Source organism: Zosterops lateralis (genome assembly GCF_965231275.1).
Source record: "Zosterops lateralis genome assembly, chromosome: 12".
NCBI lineage: Eukaryota > Metazoa > Chordata > Aves > Passeriformes > Zosteropidae > Zosterops > Zosterops lateralis.
Window position 1 is genome coordinate 10,636,684 of NC_139772.1, and position 22,278 is coordinate 10,658,961.

The 22,278-nt window shown below is 41.7% G+C and overlaps 1 long non-coding RNA gene across 1 annotated transcript in view; it reads right to left on the minus strand.

The window, feature by feature from the left end:
* The window catches only part of LOC310914404, a 51,508-nt gene extending 50,014 nt beyond the window's left edge, over positions 1 to 1,494 (minus strand). Inside the window, exon 1 of the long non-coding RNA XR_014591030.1 lies at positions 1,445 to 1,494. This is a non-coding gene — a long non-coding RNA (uncharacterized lncRNA). The remainder of the gene's footprint in view (positions 1 to 1,444) is intronic.
* Between the last annotated feature and the right edge of the window lie 20,784 nt (positions 1,495 to 22,278).

A 22,278-nucleotide genomic window follows, 5' to 3' on the forward strand; every position in this document is an offset into this window, starting at 1 on the left:
TATTAGTGTGGTGGAGAACTCCTTTGAAACAGTAATTTAATTACTCCCTCCCTTGGAGGATCTACAACATCTAGCACACATAAAAGGAGGCATCTCACGTACTAACTTGTCCAACAGTTATAAAGACTTTGGGAGACATGAAAAGAAGATGCTGAAATATGTATAACCACAGAGTTCAACAATAATAGGAGTTAAAATGATAAGATATCAAGGATCTTTGCAGTCTTTAAATACCGCTAGAGGCCACATAAAAAAACCCACCAAAATTATTTTCAACTGTCTGCATCAGTACTTGGCTCCTATTTAATCAGTGTGTTTTTTGGGGCCAGAATCCTCTGTCTCAAATGCACACAGCTCCACACACCCTGATCCTAACCTGCAGCTATCAGCACACACAAAGAGCAAAAGTAGCACTAGACGAGGAATTCAGCAACCCCCACAAGGTACAGAGATCTGGTCAATAACAGCAAAGCTACCCAAACATAAAATTACACAGAAAAGAAAGGAAAGCTATCCCAAGGGACGTATAGCAAATATTTTCATAGCATTTTTATATTTCAAGTTTATGGTGATGAAATGGAGAGCTTATGCAATTCGTTTGGGTTTTGGGCCTTGATTGTCCCAGAGACAAGAGCTCCATTTAGCAGCACCTTGCAAGATTAGGTACTTGCAAAATTACTTCAAAGAAATTCTTGACAAATGTTTTGTCAACACTTTTGAATGCAATATTCAAAATGAACCCTCTGTAGGAACAATATATAAACAAAGAAACGTGGTAAGAGGAGGAAACTTATCTTAACACTTAAAAAATAATTAAGTGAGGCCATTAACCTCGGATCTTTTTCAAACAACCAAACATATTGTAAATATTTTATGCTCCAGATGAATTTTACCAGAATTTTTACAAATTTACAGTTTTCAAAAGCCTGCAAAAAATGAAAGACTGGTGATAGCTGAGCATTTGATACACATTTAAGTTCCTCTTTTTTTTTTTTTGAAACTCAAGTAGGATAGTTCACTGACTGTGTAATGGTTCCTCCCAAGGTAATTTGCTGTGATGCTAAAAATGTTCCCATAATATTAGAGTCAAGATTTTATTTTATGATAAAGCTAAAAAGCGTATAAATTATGGGTTGCAAAATAACCAAGGATAACACTAATTTATGTAAATGTGTACTGTACAATACAAAGAAATATTCATTTTTGAGCAGCATATAATAAGATTAAAAAATCCTGCTGATTAAACAAATAGCCTTTTTAATGCATTTTGGGTTAGATGGAGAACGTTTCCAACATGAAATAGAATTTTGCTAAATTCAAAACACAAATAAAAGAAAATTAAAGAATTAATTAGAAACAACAAGCAGTATTTCTGATCACAGCTAAGACGACAAACCAGGTAAGACAAAAGAGAATTTCATATGAACTATTGTCTATCACCCACCTCATCTGCCTGTGTGATCACAAACTCTGGCATGCTGCTGTTGTCACCTTTTCATCCTCATGCCAAGATTCTTCAGTTCCTCCATGAACCAAGAGATGTGAAGATCCACAGTCTTGCACTTCCCCAGCACACTCCTCATCTTCTGGAAAGTCAGTGCTAACTGAAGTCTCAGTGCCTTCCTCCTACAAAGGCTGACAGGGCCCCTTTGTTGGCACTGTGCACACTGTGAGAGGTTACCTGAGCCTCCTCACAGCTCTGGTGCCTCACCATGACAAACTTTGTTCCCTGTTGAACAAAGAAAAGACAAGATGTGAAGGCCCTTTCAATAGGACACTGACTTCTATAGCTTTGCCATGAACTGTGTTTGATGCTTAAGGGATCCTAAGCATGTATGATGCTGGAGACTGTAACATTTTAAAGCCTGTATAGTGTCTTTCTCAGGGAAGGATTCTGCAAAACAGAAATTATTACAGCAACATTCTTCTGTTTCACACAGAAATCCCTCATGCACACAAAAAAGACACCTGCACACATTCTGCATCAAATAAACAAGCAAATCTCAGCAAGAGGAAGAGGTTTTTTTGAATACACTCACTGCTACCACAACACTCAGACTACACTCCCAAGTCAGAACATTGTGAGGTTTTCTCCCCCTCCCAAACACCTGGTGCAGGCTACTGCTCCCAGCAGCCCACTGAGCTCTGCAGCTCTGGAACCCATCAGGGAACTGAGTGCAGCTCTCCAGGAGGGTTGCCAGAGTGGTGTTGGCACTACAGTTAAACTCCTCTTATTAGCAATGTGTTTATATACAAAATACAATGCATGACACATCCAAGTAATTTAAGCTCAGGGCTGTGTTGTTGAACTCCTTCTTTTCCCACATATGTGATATTCCATCTCCCACTAAATTCCAAGTTTCAGCTTTAGGAGGATTCTCATCTTGAACATGCAGTGCACATCTCTTCAGCCTGCCAGCATTTATTGCTGGACATGAGCGTATACACAACCCTTCCTTTTAAAAGCTGTCCACAGACATATGCTGTGCAACATAGCATTGTAAAGACAAATTATTTAATTTACAATTATTATTCTAATTGTTTCTACTTTGGTCTCTGAATAAACAGAACTTGACATTACTTTCCCCTCCCCTTCCCCAAGAAAAAAAATAAATTGGCAGAGTATCACTTTCCAAATGACACATGACATAATTTACTACAAAAGGGAAATGTTCTGTGACTAAAATGACATAATGTTCATTTCCATGCAAAGCGTGGTCTCAAGGATTTACAGATAAGACAAGAATGACCACATATAAGTCTAGAGTTTCACTTAATAAATCTGTGTAGCAGATTTACACCAGCCATTTACACCTCATTGAAGTCATTATGATCCCTGCTTGCTTAGACACCAAAATTGATATCTGCATTTGGGGAAAGTTCAGGTCTTTGAAAACCACAATATGGCCTCAAATGCACAAAAAACTCATCCTGAAGGAGCATCTCACAATACAAGTAACCTTTCATAACAGTAAATTCTCAAGTTATATATGTTCACTCCTTTATATGTGCTGCCCGGCATCGAGGTTACTAGGCAGAAAGCAGCTGTGTTGATTAAAATCTGAACACTGGGTTCCACTGAGTTACTACTACATATTTTCATGGTACAACTTGCAATTACATCATATCTTGACCCAGAAATGGAACAGAAACTCTCATACTCCATTCAGTGTTTCCTGAGAATGCTGCAAATGCCCAAACACTTCCAACAGTTTCAGAAAATCAACAGACAAATTGCAGGACCAGCTCAACTTCTCAGAAACAGGTCCAGCTCAGTTCCTGCCCTTACATCTCCATGAACAATCCCATTTTCTGTCAGTTGTGTTAAACGGGCAACTTTCTTACTAGTCAAGCAGAAAAGATGGGGTGGGGAGGGGTAATCCTGCACACCCAGTGTGACACGGCACCGGAGGAGCGAGCATTAAATTAGAGTGAGAGGTTATAAGTCTGACAGAAATCTGATCTGTATTCCCTAATTATGGAGGCTCACTTCCACAAAACTGACACAAATGTTAAGCCAAATTAAATGTTGTCTAATTAACTATCATACACAAGCCTTCAGAGTGGGATGTCTACATGTTATTTAGCGGACTAACTGGAACACGAGGACTCGCGGATTATCAGTCAAGGCAGAGCTGCCACCCCAGCTAACTGTTACAAGGTGAAGCCTTTCCATCCCCACACATCCCTTCCATGAGTGCTGCTTGTAATATTTACAGGAGAAGGCACATCAGTAAACAGGGCTGCCCAGCGAGGCGGGGGAGCTGTGGTGGCACCCATCTCCCCAGCAAGGTGCCAGAAGCCGTTATGGGAGGCCCGGCTGATGGGCTGAGGGCAGATAGAGAGAAAAAAACCCACCAGTGCTGGTAATTCATGAAAAACTACACACTGCCATGACAGCTACAAGTGCCAAGTGACAGCTGTCAAGGTAAATGGAGTTTGGGAAGCCTTTCTTAAAGGATCATCTACATGTACGTATTATTTTGGGGGTAGGGAAGAATTAAGCATGAAGATTTTCATATCTATTTCCTCCCTTGGGACCCAAGTGAAAACAACAGTTTATGATGCTCTTGATTTCAGTGCAATCATTCTGGTTTTTGACTGGAAAAGATAGAAAAGCATTTATTTCCTTCATCTCCGACCTTGTACAGTGCTAAGCCCTTCCCATGTCATCAATACTAGGAAGAGTCAAGGACGGGTGAGGCTGTAGGGAAGAAGGTGCCAAGGCTGAAGGAGCCTTGGGTGTGGGAAGGGAGAGAAGTGAAGGCAAACCAAGCTATGATGTGGTGTGGGAGAGCAGCAGGAGAGGCCCTTCACGTGGGCTGCATTATCTGCGAGAGAGACATCACCCAGATTAGTCTCAGCACTAATGGGCAATACTAATCCACAGTCTAGAACTGGGAGGGGCTGAGCAAGACAAAGCAGCATCTCAGCGTGGGTCAGGCTGCCTTGGCACAACTGCTTTCCCACCAGGGCAGGGAAGGCTCAGCCACCCCTCTGCGTGGGTAGCAGGGCTCAGCCAACATGGATCTGATTGATTTGAAGGGGTTTTGTTCCTACCACAGAAGGAAACAGCTGCAGCAGTCCGAGCAAATCAGCCACCATTTCCCATACAAATCACTTCTTATCCTGTCTTAGCTTCCTGAAAACATGATTTTGTTTGTTTAGGAGCAGCCACATTAAAATGCAATAGCCAAAGCACTGGAAAATTGATTTGTGAAAATTTTAGAAGATCTACATCCAGCCATGGTTTAATGGATAACACTGACCATACACAATACAAACACACAGAGCTCTACTGTTTACGTGCTCTCAGAGCATGGTAGGAAAGGCATGTCACAAAAACAAGGAAAATTGGGCAAGGAAAGTGTGAACAAAGCCTGCTATTAACATAATTCTCCCTAATTGTTTTACAACTGTTAAATTGACAGCATAAAAGGCTCTACTATTATTACCAGCTGTAGTCTATCTCTCTCTATCCACCCTAAGCTTCCAAACACTCTAGTTACTTAAAAACAAATGGAGACAAACATTCAAGCTGAAGTCAAACAAAAAGGAGGATCTTGGAAATTTAACACCCACTCACACCCAAGAACAAATAAAACCTTGCAAGGACCTATCTTTTCCTGCTATCTCCAGTAACAAATCCATCTAAGCTGATTAAATTTTGCATTGAGCATCTTCTTGAACTGCTATTCATACCATTCCAAGGGCCTCACCTATAACAGACTGCTGCCAGTGTTTCCATGTCACTGTTTCCAGGAGACTGTGTGTTGGGAGCTCATTCTCATTCCTGACTAACCATCCTGTAGCCTGACGGGAAACAACAGTGCTGCACAGCACCTCACTCTAAAACCAAGCACCAGGCCCTGCCCTTGGCTCCTGCACTGCACAGATCCTCACCTACAGCTACTCTGTTTCCCCAGGGGCAACTAGGGGGGCAGATCCTCATGCTCACCCCAGGACAGGGGGTGGTGTCCAAGGTCCACTGCTACCACATGACTGCTTCACAGAAAAAAAAATTACATCAGATTAAAAGTATTAATGTTCAAGGAAAAGTGGTTGAGAAAAACTATTAATAGAAGAGAGTCCACCAACTAATTGCAGAGTCACAGAATATGTTGAGTTGGAAGGGAAGTTGAGTGGGAAGTTGTTGAGTCCAGCCCTGCACAGGCCCAGCCCCAAGAGTCACACCATGTGCCCAAGAGCATTGCACAAACTTCTCTTGAACTTACCAGGCTGGTGCTGTGACCACTCCCCTGGGGACCCTGTTCCAGGGCTGACTGGCCTCTGGGAAAAGAACCTTTTTCTAATACCCAACCTAATGACCAAGGGTAAAGACTGTCTCCCTTTGCAATCCAAATGACTAAGGAGCCCCATCTGAATGGGATGATGCTGACAGCACATGGGTGAGACTGTGGCCTGGGGAGCAGCTGAAGGGGTTTTCATTCTCTTGTACTTCCCAAAATAGTTTCCCTGTTGTTGGTAATACTGGGATAAAGAAGAAGTGGTGCAGGCCTGGACATTTCTATTTATGCTTTCTATTACTCAAGGCATCATGCTTACCAAAAACAAATAAACTGTAACCACTTTTGCTTTTAAACAGATATTCTAAACCCCAATGTCTGACTGCGCACAGTGGAGTAAGACAGGAATAAGGAGAAGAAACTTATTTGGGGAAGGGAAAAAACAGCGGAGAAACAGGGTAAAAATGAAATCAGGAATCCATTTTTCCAGTCAAGATGCAGTTTGCCTCCACTCTTACAGGTCTGATCCTTCCAAGATCAACACAAGCACGCAGGCTTCTTACACCTGAGGATCAGCATACATGACTTGACTTGTCAAACAAAAGAAACATTAAAAAATAAAAGTATTTTCTCAAGGGAATCAAACACGCCCTGTTTCCCCTTTCACCACAGCCCTGTGTTGAACTTCAGAGCCTTGCCACAGGCACCTCTCCTTCCCTCCTCTCTCACACACCTCCTGTCCCACGCCAGGTGAGCTCTGCCCTCCTTTGCCTACCCCTCCCTGCACTGTCCCACAGCTGAGAGCCCATCCCAGGGCACACACCCACACCCTCCCTCCTCTGACAGAAGTGGGTCTGAGCACCTTCCTCTGTTGTGGGTTTGCCAACCATGCCCATCACTTAAACCCTGTTCAAGCAGGGAGAGCAAACAGACTCTCTCATTGTCCTCCTCCCCATGCTTGAGGTCCTACACCTACACTGGATTGGATTTGCTCGGGACAATGACAAATATTGCACAACTAAAGGCATAACCCAATACCCAAATTGCTCTGGAAGGTAGACCACTGGCAACTCTCTAAATCCTTCTGAAGCCATCACAAACCTTTCATGTTATGACTGAAAACACCATTTGCAGTTCAGTGAGAAACTTCCTGACATGTGGGGTTCCCTGGATGGTCTTCCTTTTCCTTCACCAGAAATTTTCATCCAGGCAGAGTTTCTGTGCTTTCTGGTTTTCACCAGAGTCCCCAGATATCCACAATCCTGGTCTGGACGCAATCAGATCTCGATAAATCCTCCCATACCCCCATACTCCCTAAAGCATTCTGCAAACACAGTGCCCACTTGTCAGAATAAATAGGTGGGTGTTTTTTGCCTAACACATTGCAAACAAGTGTGGTTGATCTGCAGGTTACTATTGGGAATCATGAGAAAAATCTTCTTTTAATGAAGGTCCCAGAAAAAGTCTCTTCCCCACTTGTAGGGAATATCTTCTGAATTATATCCCAGTTTAAAATTATCTATTATATTTGGATTAGAGCATCAATGCAAAATTAGTAACTAAATATTCAGAAGATATTGCCAATTATTCAAATTGTGGTGTAAGAAACTCTGAGAGAAGTAAAGAATGTATTCTGATCATTCAAAAAAAGTGTTTTTAAACAAAAAAGAAACCCTTTAGAAATATAATGACTGTGAGTTTCTTTACCAATGAGCATCACATAGGGGAAGGTGAACAATTCCCCTGTAATTGACTATTTATAGAGACACAACAACCTGCTGAAATGCTGAGAGAACTTTGCCAACTTACAGTTTGCATGGACACACGCTTATGAAAATCTAGCAAAGGCAGAACAGCACATACAACAAAAGTCTGATAATATCTATTGTTTTAAGGGGGAAAAAAAGGATGTCTCAAAGCTTTCCTGCAGTGACAAACTGCTAAGATCATCAGCCACAGCATTCACTCTGTAGGAGATGGAGGGGAACTCGCTGCAGCCAGGCAGTCCTTGTGTGCTAACTAGAGGCTGAAATACTCCCTCTTGAAGCAAGCAGCAAATAAATCATGTGTCTCTTTTATCTACTTGTTCGTGGCATCATTGTCTTAGATTTTATGTTCAAGGCAGTAGCACTACTGTGAGATTTCCATATCCATGGGATTGCATTACAATGGAAGCCCAAGGCCAATTTTAAGGAAGGCTGTGCAGTCACCTCCTGTAAAAACATCCTTCCCAGCTTCAGCAATTGTGCCAGGGCAGCAAAATTTGTACCCTGAGAATATATTTTCCTAGTGGCCATGTAATCACCTTCCTTTTGACCCCTTCCCTCTCTCCCTCCTCCACCTTTTCCCTTCCTACCCAATCTAGGGCTTCTCAGTGTTGTTCTGTGTCATTTATCCTTGTCTGAATACTGCAAACAAAGAGTCCCAAATTATCATATTTTTCAGGACAATTTTATTGATTTTAAAGAATCATACTTCAATGTTTAGAAATTAATGTTTTCAAGGCATAGATAACATTTATTTCTACAGTTCTCTCTGGCTTGATCTCTGAATTTCTATAGAGAATAATCTGTGTATTTCACCCCTGCACCAGTAATGTGCCTCTCCTTTTCCACTCCAAAAGAAATGTAATAGCAATCTCAGCCACCCAAAGTAGTTTGTAACATTTCTATTACAAACTTATTTCAACCTACAATTACCAAATTACTTAATTATCATAATTAGATATGAAAATTTACTGTAAATTAAGATTAAACTGGGCTGTTGAAATAAATGGTAATACATTTAATTGTGGTAATTATTTTGGCTTCATTGCTATTCCTCAACAGCAAGTCTTCCAAATAAGTATGACTGAATGATGTCTTTACATTGAGTTACCCAAGCTCACCATGCAGCAAGCAGCAGCAGTTCAGTGTTTGAAGCAGAGGGCACTTTTCCCTGCCTACCTTGACTTCTAGTGAGCAGATATTGATTTCCACGGGAAGTTAAAGGCTCTCCATTTTTACTTTCAAGGTTTCAAATTAATCTGATAATGATTGAAGCCTATTCTCTTCCAAGGCATTACTGGTAGATGTGAGGAGTTCCTCCTACAAACGTGGACTGAAGCCAAGAGACTGGAAGTGAGCAGCTCTGCCATACTTTGTGTGGCTGAAGAGAAGTTACAGCCCTAACAAAGCAAAAGGCAACAAGGGACTATTATCAAAAGCACTTCTACCTCTGCCCTGTCTTGTCCAAATCTGCACCAGGCTGCCTGTTTCAGCATTTATCTTTGAACTGAGACACAATTCTAATTGTCAATAATAAAGGATATTGCAAGGCACACAGGAGGAGGTAACAAACTGCCTGTCCCTCATAACCTGTAGCAACATTTGAGGCCAGATCTTTGCTGCTGCAGCCACACTGTGTTAGCCAGATCTGTGCTGTTAGCTTGTTTAGTGTATACTAAAGGTAGGTATAGTAAATTTGATTTGCAACCCGTCTCATCTCATTTACGTGATGAAGCCAATGCAATAAAATACTTCTGACATATTACACTGGCCTATGACATGATGCCAATGGAAAATGACATGGCCCACCACACTGAATATGATAGCATTTATCTGAATATCTATGATGCTTTTTTAACATCTCTGAAAAATTCTAATCTTAGCCAGGAAACATAAGAAGATAAATCATGGATTGAAAAAAATACTTCTTTTCTCAGCATCTCATTTGACTCTCTTCAAAATCAGCACAGGGCTCAGCAGATGGAGTGAAGACACTTTCAAAAGGCATTAGGTAGCCTTTAGAGATATTTTTAAAGTAAACATACAAAAATTAATCATCAAAGAGAAATACTTTAATATTTATTTTCAATATTCTTTGGGAATTTCTTTTATGCAAGTCCTGGAATAGCACAGAGAAGATTTAGGTTCATGATAAAAATGAACCCATCAGCCACAGTCTTTATCCCAGCACTGGGGAGGCAAGGGCCAGACCTCAGAATCTGCACATGAATCAACATTAAGTCTTCACGGACACGCAGCATTTTCCTCTAAAGGACCTGAGAACGCTTTATAAGCACTAATGAATTAAGTGTCCAGCACTCCTGTGAGATAGGGAAACACCATCCTTCTTGTACGGACTGTGGGCAGAAGGAGGTTAAGTGATTTGTACAGGGTCGCCAAATAAATCTGTGTAAGGCACAGCAAAACTCATGTATTCTGTCTCCAAGGCATGAGCTTTGGTGTGAGACCATTCCTCATCCCCACCCCGGTCACACCAGGGCTGGGGCTTGACTCACCAGGTGTTTGAGGCAGAACCTCTCACACATACATTTCCCATCTCCCCCTAATTACTCATTTTTCAGAAATATTCACATTTTTACATGCTTTCTTCCATGACAAAGTTTTACCAGGCTTAGAAAGGTCAAAGTAATTACATGTGAATGTGTCATACATGTTATAGCACCCTACAGAAACCAGTCAGGGCTCTTGAAGGCCAAACTGATGAGGAGCCTGTAGGGGGCTGGAAGAAGGTCCATCAGAACTTTTACAGCCTGGCTGTCACCTGCAGACAATTCTCTTGGAGACTCACGGATTTTCAGGCTGCTGAGAGGATTCTGAGAAAACAGCAAACCCCTGTTCTGAAAAAATATTTTGTTTTTCTTGCCAGCTTCAGTAATGAGATTAAATTAAAGAAAATTTTAAATTGAATACCCAGGGCAAGAAACCAACTTCCTGGTACTCTGATGTATTAAGCAACGTAATCTCCCAGAGGAAGCAGCAGAGCCCAGATTGCTCAGAGTGCTTAGAGCCAGACAGGGCCAAACAATCCCTTCCCTTGTCCTGAGACAGACAATTTCTCACCTGCAAATGGGCATTTTTCCAGCAGACAAGCTCAGCCTTTAACAAGATAGGATTTTTTCCCCCTTTGTACAGTTACAAAGATGAAAAGGCACAGCCAGTGGAAGGGAGACAGAGCAGCCACCAAGGACCCTTTGAGCTTTCCCAGCACAATTGCCAGCCCTTACCAGGAGCAGGTGGGCTCATACATGGGGAGGTGGGACAAATTGGTCAGTAACAGAATTTATTAAAGAAGTACAGGAAATCCACATAACCTTAAGTGAAAAAGATCATCTGTTAACTGCCTCTGTGACTGCATGCACGCAGCCAAGTGAGATTATTTTACACAACTTTTATTTACTCTTCTTGCCATATTTAATTAAAAATCCTTTCATTCATCCAGTTTCATTAGACTATCCATTACTTCAGAAAGGCCAGTTCAGACTTACATTTCAGTTTGAAAGCTCAGAAATCTACTTGTGATCTGCTAGAGCAAGCAAACCATCAGAAAAAGTTTCAAAATCAGAAGGAAAAAACCCCCAGTGCTGCTTATTCTCACTCCTGGCAAACCCCATATATTTAAAACATATGCAGCAATTCAGAACTACTCACAAAGTGGGTTTGAGCTGATGCTGGTGAATATCAAATGAATGGTTTTGCAATATGTAAAAGACATACTGGGAGACTGGTATGATCTGCCAAAAGCAGCCTTAGTAAACTGATCTCAAGGATCTCAGGGACCCAGCTGCAGCACTAAACCCCACCAGGCACTGTGGGTCCTGTTACACCCAGCTGAAAGGTTGGGGCTTCAGATGTTTGGTCTTGTACAAGGTTTTAGAAACCTGAAAGAATTTATCGGATGTTTTTTCCAACAAAAGTTTTCACTGGAAAGGAAAAAAAAAAGAAAGCAATTTACATGATGCTACTTGGTTGTTTGTTTGAATTTAAAAACAGTCCCTGTGCATTATTTTCCTCCTCCTTTTAATGATCAAGTTTGTCACACCCTGTATTCCCAAGCCACAGCGACCCTTGCAGCAAAGCAGAACTTTGCTGGAGAGGCATGTGCAAGCTCCTGCAGAGGGAAGTCTTTTGGGGACTGTAAGGAGAGGAAACAGTGCAATAAGATCAACTGTGAGATTTAGAATAATTTTCTACCATGTTGTTCTTGGTCATATTCCACAGATTACCTATTCAGTCATTATTTTATCTAAAAATAAAAAAATTAAACCACTGTTAAATGGCAGAAAAGTTCAGAAACTAAAGCTAAGAATTGTAGAGCATCCTGTGCAGTTGGTGTCTGGTAGCACAAGGTCCTCCCTTGTGCTGCCAGAAAACATCACCTTTACTTCTGGCTAAATAACACTGAATACATAAAGCCAAACAAAACGTGGGACCAGAACCTGTGACTACAAAAAACTTCAGCCAGTCTGGGAAGGGCAACCATCAGGTTTGGCAACACAGGCTGTAGTATGTCCTTCACACACAGCTGTCTAAAAATGGCAAGTTGTAGCATCACACTTAGCGGCACTGGGGACTCCTAAGTGCAGCAAATTCTCAAGGGAGGTGATTCTTCCCCTCTACATGTTCTCATGAGACCCCACCTGAAGCACTGCGTCCAGCTTTGGGACCCATAGCACAAGAAGGACATGGACTTGTTGGAGTGAGTCCAGATGAGGGTCATGAAGATGATCAGAGGGCTGGAGCACACCTGTGAGAGAGCTGTGGCTTCTCAGACTGGAGCAGAGGCAGATCCGGGGAAACCTTACGGTACCTTCCAATACCTAAAGGGGCTCCAAGAGAGCTGGAGAGGGACTTTAGGGCATGGAGTGATAGGACAAGAAGGAATGGCTTCAAACTGACAGAGGGCAGGGTTAAATTAGATATGAGGAAAAATGTAGATAGAGAGGTTTAGATTAGATATTAGGAAAAATTACTGTGAGAGCGGTGAGGCCCTGGCACAGGTTTCCCAGAGAAGCTGTGGCTGCCCCAGCCCTGGAAGTGTCCAAGGCCAGGCTAGATGTGTCTCTGAGCAACTGGTCTAGAGGAAAGTGTCCCTGCCCACAGCAGGGAGTCAGAACTAGATGGTCTTTGAGATTCTTCCAACCCAAACCATTCTAGGATTACTCATGAGCTGTTCAAAGCTGAACACTTAGCTGGATGATCAGCCCAAATGGCAATATTGTCTTCTTTCCCCCATGGGCACCTAAACCACTGCCAAACCCAGCAGACAGGGCTCTGAGGTTCCTTCCTTCCCATTCTTTCTCACCTCCCTGCCAACAGCTACATCCATGGTGTCTGCACACAGGCCAGGAGCAAGGAGGTGCAGCTCCTCCTGTAGCACTGTCCTGCCTCAGGCATCCCCCCATGGTGGCACCTGCCCCATCCTGTGTGGGACAGATCTGCCTGTCCATGGGCTGCACCTGAGGCCCAGGGTCATCAATGCAGCACCAGGGTCATCAGTGCAGCCCAACTGAGGGTATCTCATCATAATTCAGACTTTTCTCCTCCAGAGAGCTCAGCACGTGCACCCAGCTACTCCAGCTTCTTTTGCCATGGAGCTCACTGCAGGGTTTGCATCTATCCAGCAAGACACAGGTGAATAAACCCCCACACCTCCTTCCTTTCCCCCCACCCCAACAAACCAACACCAGAAAGTGACTCTGCATGGCTTCAGCAGGTAACCTGGATGCAAAAGTCCAGCCAAGCCTTTCTTGCAGTTTGCCAAGACTTCATCCATTCCATTGCCTTAATCCAGGCTGGTTACATGATTTCAGCTTTTTCAAAGTTCAGCAACAAATGTGTAATGTTTCTGTCTGTCAAGAATACTAAGTTCCTTTGCTGTATTGTGTCTGATGGGTCAAACCCCTACTAAATCAAGCTCATCGTAAAGCAATACTACCACACATAAATTTAGGCTTTTTAGTGCAGGCCTTTCATCAAGTCATAATGCTGTCCATGCAGCAAAATCTAGACACTTTGGAAAGCCTAATTGTAAGTTCAAGCTATGAAATGCTCATTTTTCTCTTTAAACCTCTTTTTATCACCACTTCTTGTTGCCCTATGGTGTATATTGATTATATATATTATACAGTAAGAGATAATTGTGTGAAAAGAGCTGTGTGTCATTTGAGAAAAAGGGAAATAAATAAGTCTATTTGGCAAGACTGAGACACACTGGGTGAGTACATGTCACTCTTCCTACAAAAACACACAGCGATCGCAGGCTCTGCTGTAACCTCAATTGTAACAATTACAAAAGTAATTGTTAAATTACAAAAAGACATCACACTCACAGACCTCCCGGGGACCCCGTGTATTTGGCCATCCTCAGCAGTAAAACGAAAGGTGGGTGTCCCCTTTGTCACTGTATCATGAAAACCAGACCAGGTGGCTAATCCTCCTCAGGGAACTTGAACCTTGGCAAAGCATCTACCAGAGGCTGAACAGATGCTTAGGCACTCATTAACCAATTCATTTCATCGTCACGCACACAAATGGGAGTGTAACACTGAGAGCCTCAGAACTCTGCTCCCACCCCCACAACTGAGACCCAAAACCTGCCCCTTGCCCATTTAATATGGCCCAGGTCAGTGGCATGAGTTTAACTTTTCCAGCCATCTGGGAACATGTAGGTCAGCAGCACAACACAGCAGGAACCCAATTGCAGAGCTTTTTGAGCAGTTGGATGAAAGTTTTTGAATTATTTTGGGGCCTAGCTTCTGTATTTATAACAAAGCAGTAGCCAAGCCCTTGGGACCCAGCCTGGGATCACTGTTAGTTGAGCTGCCACTGCCACAGCACTGGTAGGGTCATTGATGCAAGCAGGACACCTGGCAGCTCCCATCCCTACAGCACTGGCAGGCTCATGGATTTTAGCAGGAAACCCAACAGCAGCCTCAAAACTGGGTCCTGAAGACTGCAGAAAGTTTGAGGATGACTTGAAGCATCACATTACAGCAGCAGGGTGGCTTCAATACCACTGGCAATTACCCGAAGATAGTATTATTAAAACGAAAAGCTACAACAGAAAAAAACAATCAAACACAAAAGTCCAGACAACACAACAATAAACCTCTCCATGGAAAAAAAAAATCAAACTACAAAAGACACACAATTAAAGCCTTAGGAGATAATCTAAAATACTGTAGGGGTGTGTGTATAAAATACAATTTCAATAATGTAAATACAACAGGAGATATTAACAACAAGTCACAAAAAGCAAAGCAGATCTTTTCTGAGAGTAGTTTTAGAAGTTTAAGCCATTAAATAAGAGGCAATATCTAAAAGGGACAGAGAAATAAAGTTAACCCTGCCTCAACATACAGTTATAAACCGGAACACAGAAAAACTCTCTTGTCCAGCTACTTCCCTTTCATGCTAGACAATAACTGAAAGAAGATCATAAGTATGAGCAGAAGCAACAATGTAAGGAGAAACAAGGAGCAGGACTCCTGTACACAGCTGTACTTTACTTGCAGCTCATTTACTTTCTCCTAGCACAGCATCAACGGAGAACTGCTCCATTACCTTGGTAAAATCCACAAGCCATTGGAGAATCATTCTGTCAGGGCTGCAGGAAAAGTTGCAGCAGTACCCAGATATTTTTGCTGATAAATCTGATTTTTCACGCTAGGTTCACTTGTTTAAACAACAGAAACATCCATCAGTACAATGCTGGATGTTTGGTTAGTTAGGTGTCTTCAAATAACTTGGCTGTGACCAATACCACACTTACCAACACCAATACCACTGGGGTGTACAGCTGCTTTAAAGAGGGTGTTAGTCTGAGTTCATATTAAAAACCATACTTGGAACATTTTTATTCCCTGAAAAAATTATCTTAATTGGTGAAATGTAATAAAATGCACTAAAACTAAATCCTACTTTAGGCCTCAGGGGCTATTGGAACATCCAAGGCTGGAGTGGAAGAAGGAAGGTCCCAAGGAAAACTTTTGTTTTTTCTCTTCCTATCTACTTTCTTCCTGCCTGCCAGAGAGCTCAGAGCACACTGTCGTACCCACCAGGCAGCAGCCAAGGCTATGGAGAGCCTTAGAAGTAACTTTAATGGCCTTTGGCAGGACAAATCTTCTCTAAAGTTTGTATTTTTAGTCTACTTTTTAAGGTAGAAGTTAGTGAGGGAGTAGCTTGTAATATGCCTCTGAAGAGACAATGCTGGTGGATTTTGGAGTCCAAAAGGGAATTTTATCCTCAAAGGATGAGAAACCAGCAAAAGTCTGAGACTGCCTTTGTGTGCTTTACAACACTGGGCACAGGGGGTACAGAGCCTGGAATAAGAGATGCCAAAGAACAAAAATAAAGCAGAAGGGAGAAACGCCTTTCCAGCTGCCAATCTCCAGGCAACTAAAGCCCAGAGCCCCCCTCCTTCCCCATCCTCAGGGAGAGAGAGACCAACTGCTGCAGGACTTACAGGAACTGATCCTGGCAATGACAGACACGACCCAAGCCTCAAAAACCTTTAGGAAAGAACAGCTCGGTAGGCACACACTTTAAATAAATAAATAAATAGATAGATAGATAGATAGATAAATATCTCATCCCAGGCCAGAATAGAGACTTCTTAGAGCCCAGATCACTGACAAGACAGCGAGCAGTGGTGCTACTGTCATGTCAGTGCAGCTGTTGGCTCATCCACAGGAGAGGCTCAGCACAGCTTTAGATGCCAGGACAGAAAGCTCAGCCCAGGTGCAGCTTGTCCTGCTGTGAGTCAGGGCTGCTGGCAGGACCCCACCTCTATTCCCAGGCCGTCTAATTGCATCAAAGGGAGGGAGAGCAGGAAAAATGCCACAATTTCATTGCTGAAAGTAAGGGCTGATGAGGATTATTTACACACAGCAGTAATTCACAATTACATCAAACCCTTGGGTACCTTGATTCTGTGCAACATACACACAAATTACAGAGCACAGAAGGGTTTCTAATTGCAAGTCTCTGTTAGACAGGAAAAAGCTCAGGGAGCTGGATCAAAGTAGGTGGGGATGCAAGCACTCAGGGAAGCTCAGAGATACCCCACAAGGATTCAGTGTACTCAAAAAATTCTCCTCCCTACACTCTGAGCCCAAAATTCATAAACCTATTAGAGAAAAGCTGATTTTCTCAGAATTTTTCACTTGTTTAGGAAACAAACAAAAACTGAAGCTCCTGATTCTCCACAGAGTGACCTGCAGCAGAAAAAAGGGTTGCAAAGCCAGAGAGCAGCAGCTGGGGCATTGCTGCTGGTGCTGGATGTGGCACTGTGCAGTCCCTCCTTGCTTGTCCCACGACACAGGCTGTCCTGGGCTGGTGCCACCCAGACAGCACGTCCTTGCTCCGTGCTCAGCTCCAGCACAAACTCTGTCCTGCAAGCAGGTGCCAACTGGAACAAAAGCATCTCCAAAAACAAGTATTCCATCCCTCTGCTTGATTGTCCTATTTGTGGGAAACAAATCAGTGCTTTAAGAAGGCCAAAGCATGCCGTGCCCAAATACAACTTTTTTTTTTTTCCTATTCAGAAGATACACAAGTTGCCTTCAAGCTTTCCTCCTTCCCCTGCCATTCCAGGGGAGACACACACAGCAAAACAGAGGAGAAATGAAGTCAGATATGCTTTGTTACTTATTAGTTGGTAACGTAATACTTGTGACAAGCTGAACAGTTGTAGCAGGCGGCTGTGGAAGTCACTACACTGTTTAGAATGAAAACACGAATGAGAGACAGCTCTGAAAGGGAGATTTTAAGCACAGCTCAGCCATCCTACCGTGCCCAAACCAAGTACTGTTATCCAGTTAATTTAGTGAATGAATCCCTCAGGGTCTCCAGCCATCTACCACTACAGCTCATTAGAGCCCAATATCCGACTTTTCATGTTGTATCACTGAAAGCACTTACGCTTAAAATGTAATTAAACTTAAAACAAACAAGGGCTCGTTTCCCCCCTCGGCTGCCCGGGGCCGTGCCCCAGCTCTGCCCCACGGCCAAAGGCACCCACCTCTGCCGTGTTATTTGGGAAAACGCTGCTGCTCCCCACCCTGACTGCTGACATTTGCCCCACCGCTCATCCTGTGAGCAATTAGAAATCTAAATACTGGGTGTAATGCCTGGCTATTGGGATTTAGACTCTTACAAACGAGTAATGCAGTAAGACTTGCTGTCCAACGAGGTGTCTTATTGAAATATCCCAGCCTGGTTTGCTTGTCACAGCTGTCGTTTCAGCCATTTGCACTTACACTGTATTGCTTTCATTACAAAAATAGAAATTTGTGTCCTAAGTGCTGTTACATTACTAATGCTAAATATTTAATTCCCCGGGGTTCTAATTATGGTTGAGCACTGGCAACACTGATTCTACTTTTTAATAACAACTGTAAAAGCAATTTGAGCATTTTTCAATTAATTAAATACATAGTGTACGAGTAACCTCTTGTCATTTTGCCCTCCAGGACCTGAGCTAATTTGCGTGGAATAAAATGTTTTGAAAATTAACTGATATCCTGGTCTGATCATTGTTGTTCTATTAAATTATAGTCTGCCAAATGAGTGGTGTATAATAGTTACATACTGTACAGTTCCCTTATTTATGATGGCGTGGTGGTTTTTTTGAAAAAGAAACAAAAAAAAAACTTCTCCAGCACATTTCTAGAGAGCACACTGGAGAGGCCTAATTAGCAGGCAGGAGATGGTCTATGCACCACGGGCATCAGTAGACTTACAGTGCAGGGAGACTTCAGCAATGAAAAACAAAGCCTCTCTCCATTCTCCAGACCTCATTTTCACCTTCTTTCATAGCTGAAATTAAAAGTGTTAATTAAATGACTTTCTGCTGCATAAACTCCTATGGATTAGTTAGTAGTTTACACTTTAACACATGGGAATTGACTCACAATATTAAAACACAGGAGTAATTTGGAAATGTTTTTGTCTTCAACTTGATTTGTCTGTAAAATTAGTTTGTTGGACTACAAAGACACTTAAAAATACATGGCCTGCTTATGCAAACAACCAAAAACTAACTTCTACTGCATACCTAACACAATGCTAAAATTATAAAGTGCATTTTCCATGTACAAAGTGCTAGAAGTTCAGAACACTGACACACAATAGCACCTTATATATCCTGGTAAGGGAAACTAACCTCTTTTCCAAGTCCCACATTAAAGATAAAACAAAATCAACTGGGAAAAATTTAGCAAAAAACCCAGAAATTTTGAAAATAGCTTTTCCACATGTTTATTCATAGCTGATGAAGAATGTTCTTTCAGCATGTATTTTAATATTGTATTTTATTTTACAGTGTGCAGCAATGGTAAATCAAAAATATTGCTTGAAAAGTGCTTAAGGTCTAAACATTACAAAATATACAGGTGAAAGTTGGCTAGTTTTAGCCAAGTAATCTAACATTAATGGCAACATTCTACTCTGAAATCATACAAAATATGGACGATAGATAAATAAGTCTATTTTTTCACAACTTGCAAAAGTATCACACATATGGAACATTGCACTCATCATACTAGTTAAAATGAAACCCAGCCTCAGTTAATGCTGAGTAAGATTCCTTGCTTGCTACCACGACACTCACACAATAAGAGCTGTAATTCAAACTAAGCAGGGCTGTATTTCAATTAAAAAAATAAATAAATTAAAACCCCCCACAATATATTGCAGATTTATTTTGGTACCAAGCAAATTAAGACTTTCAGTCAGCATTAGGACATAATTTTTTCCAAATAAATACTAAATAGAATATACAATCACTGTCAAATACAAGTGCTCAGGTCAAGCATTTGTGTGTAGGTGTGCAAGTACATACATAAAACATACACACAGACAAAACATGAAGAAAATGAGCAACGTATTGCAATAACAGCTCTCTTCTTAAGGACAGATTTATATAACAGCATAAAATTTGGAAGTTATCTTTACTACTATTAAAAGCTCCCTAGTATCTCTAGATGTCTGCCTTCAATAAATCCTGGAAACGTTCTGCTCACATACTGAGTTTTAAGGAATGTGCAGCATATGTCAGCTTCAATAAAAGCAGTACAGTTCTTTAATTACTCCATTCACCCAGCAGCTGCTTTAACTAAGTATTTTTCTGAACATGTAAAAAATTTAAAATACCCAAAAACCCAGTCATCTATGGGCAATGACCACTCAGCATCTAACAATAATGGATATACTGAAGGACAAAAACCTGAGTTGTGCCAAACCCATAACTCTCAGTGACTGACTGTAAAGCACTTAGAGTCAGCATTAAGCTTTTAAAACTCTAACCCTAATCAATCGTAAACAAAGAAATAAAGATTTCACAGTTATTTTTAAAATCTTAAACACTAGCACATAACTTTAAATAATTTTAATGCTTTTTCCGATTTGCACAGCATTCTTTCCAAGTAAAATATGGACTTCTGCATGAAAACAGGCTTGTATATACAACCTGAAAAATAACAACACCTATTTAAACACATGAGCTAATTATACCTGGCATTTTGGACTCCATTGTATTGATTGCCATAGTGCAGAACACATCTCTGTTGGCTAAAACCAAAGGTGCACATGATTCAGAACCTCTCCCCTTCTCCAAAGACTTCTGCCCACAAGTCTTTTCATGGTACAGGACAGCAAACACCATCTCCCCAGGCTGCAGGGCACTTGGAGGAACAGTACCACTTGCACACAATTGGTGACAGCATGGCAACAAAAAGCCCATTAAAAAGAAAAAAGGCAGATAACTGGATACAATCAACTTGCAATAATTTTCTTGTAATGTGTTAGTGAATGGGTGCCAGCTAACTAATCTTAGTAGGGAAAAACCTAATTTATCCACAGCAGGATGCTGTCAGATTATTTTCAACCTAATAATTATTTCTAGCAGAGAGGCAACATTACACTTTGTAGAAGTAGACACTCTGTAGAAGACATCTGCTCTGTAAAAAGATGTTCATGTGCTGTTTGATTAATGTGGGTGGGGAGAGGATGGATGAACCAGAGAAACTCACCTGAGCCCATGAAACACCCTACAGGAGTAAGTGGTCAGGTGAAAGAGGATCTTTGAAAAAGGCATGGCACTAGGCAACAGGAACATTCCCAACACCCCTCCCAATCCCTTTTTGAAGATAAGCTTATTAACTTTGAGTAACTTTTCAGTGGAAGCTGCTATTCTATGAAGATATTTGCTACACTGAGACTTCTCCCTCCCTTCCAAGCCAGAAGGATGTCTCGGATGACCCAGTCTGACCCCAGATACTGCAAAAGCCAAAGAAGCCTGGGAGGAATTCCTCTACCACACCTAGCCATTTGTTCAAGCATATACCTCTATAAAAATATTACTTCCTCATTCAAAAGATAGAAAATCTAATACTCCCCTTCTAATAATTTCTAATGATTCATTGGTCTTATTGAAAGTTTGCTCCTTAGTTTGTCATAAACTGATTTTTATCTCTGTGTATTGTCAACACATATTGCTTTAAAAATGTGCTATGTCTGGAGTATGCAAACAGTCATATAAAATCAAGTGTTCCATTACAGATGTAAAGATTATTGTAAGGAATGCACCTTTTATTCAATCAAGTTAGAACTGAAATTAAAGGAATTAGAAAGTAACCATATAGCACCGGTTAAGAGGGTAAACTATATTTTGTCCAACATATTTGTGGAGAACATATATAGAAATCATGTGTTTATAATAATAAACATTATGACTGAGATTCCTGATAGATTCAGACCAAGTGCAGCAATCACCAAAGAGCCAGGAAGTCTACTTGAACCCAGCCTATTATTTGGAATATTTATAAGAAGAAAACCTGCCTTCCCTGAAGTTTTATTTTGTTGTCTTTTTAGCCCTACATAAACAGTATGGCAGTTTAACTATAGCATTTGATTCTTTTAAGTGCTTGGATGTAGAATTTTACTCATTAACTTAACATCCACGACAGTGCTCTATGTAAGATGTTTTGCAGTACTGGTTTAACTGTGTATTATCACTTAGGCAGGTAAATAGATTCCTAGGCAACCACAAGCATTTCATTAAACATTTCAGTCTCAGTACTACAATAGTCCATTTTAAGATAAAATGAGCTATATGAATTATGGGCTGTCTCAGAGAGCTGTGGAGGCTCATTTGCACTTTGTTCATGGTCAGGGGAGATGTGACAGTCATTTGGGGGAGGCACATCACTCCTGAACCCAGCACTGAGGGCTCAGCCATGGCTCAACCCTGGGCAGATGGAACACGGCACAGCTCTCACACCTGGAGCCACACCCACCCCTTCCTTACCCCCCTGGCACGTTATTTTCCTCCCTTCCACATGTACAGTATGGCCACTGTACATTCCTCATCCTTTACCTTAAGGACAAATACAAGGTATTGGATGACACCCAAACTGAGCTGGAGGCTCAGTCCTTTCTGTGACTGTGTCCTTTTCACCTGGCAGTGCTTTGAGAGGAGATGGAAGGAGTGCTGCTGCTCTCGGGTTTCTGACAGATCAGAAAGCCTCTTGCTCTCTGTATGCCCAAGCCAGCTCTAGGAAGAAACCTACACTCCATAGCCTTTGCACAAGAGGGCTCAGTGCTGAAGGAGCTGTTCAGTGCACTGCTTTTACTCAGCATGTCTTTGAGTACTAAAGATTATCCATACCACTCTAATTTTGGCACAGGGAGTATCATGAGCTTGGATGCCTCACCAGACTCCAGCAGCTACTGATTCAACACTG